Below are 3,605 nucleotides of genomic sequence, written 5' to 3' on the forward strand. Positions count from 1 at the left end.
AAATTAAATAAATAAAATTTAAAAATCCTTAAAAAAAATTACAGCCACCAAATTCTAATACACACCGGGGAACACCAAATTATAAAACCATTTACCTATAATTATTGCCCAATGACCCTAAGCTGTGCTTGTTCATAACTACATGCAAATTTATAAGCTAAAAACTTTCATGGTTCATGTCATCAGTATGTTGTATTACTGGTGATCTGAAATCCTTTGGCAAATTCATTTTTAACAATAACCAATTACCCAAAGGATGTTATTAAGCATCCAGTTGCTTAAGAGTCATTTCATAGTGGCAGTTTCTGTCTCTAGTTGTCTAGAAATTAGTGCTGTGTGTGTGTGTGTGTGTGTGTGTGTGTGTGTGTAAAATGATGCTTCCCAGGGAGGTTTTTTCTTTTAATATTTATTTTATTTATTTATTTGGTTGTGCCGCCTCTTTAGTTGTGGCATGTGGACTCTTAGTCGCGGCATGCATGTGGGATCTAGTTCCCGGACCAGGGATGGAACCTGGGTCCCCTGCATTGGGAGTATGGAGTTTTAACCACTGCGCCACCAGGGAAGTCCTGAGATTTTTTTTTTTAATTGAAGTATAGTTGATTTACAACGTTGTGTTAATTTCTGCTGTACAGCAAAGTCAGTTATACATATATTCTTTTTTTAATATTCTTTCCCATTATGTTTTATTACAGGATATTGGATATAGTTCCCTGTGCTATACAGTAGGACCTTGCTTTTTTTTTTTAATTTTTATTGGAGTATTGTTGATATACAATGTTGTGTTAGTTTCTGCTGTACAGCAAAGTGAATCAGTTATACATATACGTATATCCACTCTTTTTTAGATTCTTTCCCCATATAGGCCATTACAGGGTATTGTGTAGAGTTCCCTGTGCTATTCAGTAGGTCCGGGCCTTCTTGTTAACCCATTCTGTATATAACAGTTTGCACAGGGAGGTCTTTTTTTTTTTTTAAGTTACCATTAGGGTTAATCCCTTTAAGAATTTTGCGTTTTGCCAGGCTCCTTTTTTAAAAAAATTAATTTTTGGCTGCGTTGGGTCTTTGTTGCCGCGTGTGGGCTTTCTCTAGTTGCGGCGAGCGGGGGCTACTCTTGGTTGCTGCACGCGGGCTTCTCATTGTGGTGGCTTCTCTTGTTGCGGAGCACGGGCTCTAGGCGCGTGGGCTTCAGTAGTTGTGGCGCTCAGGCTCAGTAGTTGTGGCTCGTGAGCTCTAGAGCGCAGGTTCAGTAGTTGTGGCACACGGGCTTAGTTGCTCTGCGGCATGTGGGATCTTCCCGGACCAGGGCTCGAACCCGTGTCCCCTGAATTGGCAGGCGGATTCTTGTCTTAACCGCTGCGCGACCCGAGAAGCCCCCAGGCTCCTCAAGTGAATGGCATAGATTGTGGATTTGAAGTGCCTGGGATCTACTGCCACCTAGCGTTCTGTTGCTGTCAGTTATTTCGAAGCCAAGCTCCTAAGAATGCATGCATCTCATTGGCCTCCTCCTCCCCAGCCTGCCCCAGTGCCCCATTTCTGCCTCCACTTCAATAAGTCACCAGGTCTTGTCAGCGCAAGGCTTTTGCGTCTCCTCTTTTTCTGAATGTCACTAACCATCTAGCTTGCATGCCCGTCCTTTTGGAGGGCATGAGTAATGGCTTGAGTAAGCTGAACTGGCTCATCATTTTTAAGTTCTCTGGGCTTCAGTCTCCTCAGGATTCAGATGTATCTATTTCACAGGTTGTCCTGATTAAATTAGCTAATATGCTGAAAATGCTTACAGCAGTATTTGACACATGCGAGTATTTAATAAATGTTCCTTATTATCTCATATATCATGCCTGAGTCCTTAATGAGAATACAAGTATTGAAAATAGTCTGGGGGGGGGCTGGTGGTCCAGTGGGTATGACTTCGTGCTCCCAATGCAGGGGGCGCAGGTTCGATCCCTGGTTGGGGAAATAGATCCTGCATGCCGACTAAGAAGTCCACATGCCGTAAGGAAGATCCCGTGTGCCGAAACTAAGACCCAGCACAGCCAAAATAAATAATAAAAATTTTTTAAATATTAAAAAAAAAGAAAAAGAAAATAGTCTGGGGAATTCCCTGGTGGTCCAGTGGTTAGGACTCTGCTCTTCCACTGCAGTGGCCCAGGTTCAATTCCTGGTGGGGGAACTAAGATCCTGAAAGCCGCATGGTAAGGCAAAAAAAAGAAAACAGTCTATTACTTTCCATTTTATGGTCAGAAGGCAGAAATTGGGTTCCATAAGACAATTTGGGCTGCTTGTTTTGTTTCCCTTCTGGAAAAAAGTCCTTCGCAGCTATTTCCACCCAGCCATAGCTTATCTGTTTTTTTAAATTGGAGTATAGTTGTTTTACAATATTTTGTTAGTTTCAGGTGTACAGCAAAGTGATTCAGTTTTTTAGTTTATGTTTTACACTTAGGTCTTTGATACATTAAAAAAAATTAATTAAAATCCCGCAGGCTTTTCATTGCAGTGGCTTCTCTTGTTGCAGAGCATGAGCTCTAGGCACGCGGGCTCAGTAGCTGTGGTGCACGGGCTTAGCTGCTCCGTGGCATGTGGGATCTTCCCGGACCAGGGTTCGAACCCACGTCCCCTACATTGGCAGACGGATTCTTAACCGCTGCACCACCAGGGAAGTCCTTTGATACGTTTTGAATTAGTTTTCACAGAAGGTCTCAAGTTACTCTTTCCTATGATCAAAGTCATCTGCAAATGTTCGTCTTTTAATGTTGATCTGTAATCATATTTTATGTATTTCATCTTCTGAAATGATTTTTCACACCGATAGGTACTGTCAAGTACTGAGATCAATCCCCAAACATTTGATTTTGAGTATATTCCTCACTTTGAAGACATTTGTACAATTCTCTCCGCTTCGTGTTGACACGCGCCCTTTAGCATGTCATTCATTACATTGCAGGTAGTCACCTTCAGCTGAAAGATAGCTGCAGGCCATCCATCTCACAGAATTTAATCCAGTTAGGATTTTGGAATAGAGTTCCTTTGCACTTGTACTGAGGTCTGAAAAACACTGCTGGAACTGTAATTTGAGGTTGGAAACTATATCTGCTGCAAATTTGTGTGGGTATGGAGATCTCACTTAACTTTAACTTTTGACAGCACAGCAAGTATATAAAGCAGCAGGACATTTCTTGTGTTTAAGTGTTAGTTGTGATCAAAGTGACTTTAGCACCAATAAGTTTTGAATATACATGGTGCTTTGACTTTTAATTCTTAGTTGAACTCACTGACTTAAATTCATTAAGAAACATCAAGTCTCCAGCAAAAGTTAATTTCCAAAACCATTCAGCGTTCCATGATGGTACAGATTGCTTCTTTTCATTCTGGAATTTGCAATCTTGGTGGTGAAGTCAGAGAGTCTCAGAAAAACTTTACCACAGCTAAGCCATCAAACTGCTGTGTGTGAGGTCAAGTCAGGACTTTAGCCTCTATTTCTATCAAAAAACTCACGGAACCGAGTGATGATAGCTAAGGCCATAACAAATGAAGTACACCAGTGACACTATTGGTTCAGCAACAGGATAGACTCACATATTTTTCCTTAATTTTAGAAATTTATATAG

At 41.2% G+C, this 3,605-nt stretch overlaps 1 non-coding gene across 1 annotated transcript; it reads left to right on the forward strand.

Moving 5' to 3' along the window:
• The first annotated feature begins 2,098 nt into the window (after positions 1 to 2,098).
• On the forward strand, positions 2,099 to 2,170 carry TRNAG-UCC. The gene has a single exon. It is a non-coding gene; the product is annotated as a tRNA-Gly (tRNA).
• Positions 2,171 to 3,605: the final 1,435 nt, after the last annotated feature.

The sequence above is a fragment of the Phocoena sinus genome, chromosome 7, assembly GCF_008692025.1.
Source record: "Phocoena sinus isolate mPhoSin1 chromosome 7, mPhoSin1.pri, whole genome shotgun sequence".
In the NCBI taxonomy this organism is placed as follows: domain Eukaryota; kingdom Metazoa; phylum Chordata; class Mammalia; order Artiodactyla; family Phocoenidae; genus Phocoena; species Phocoena sinus.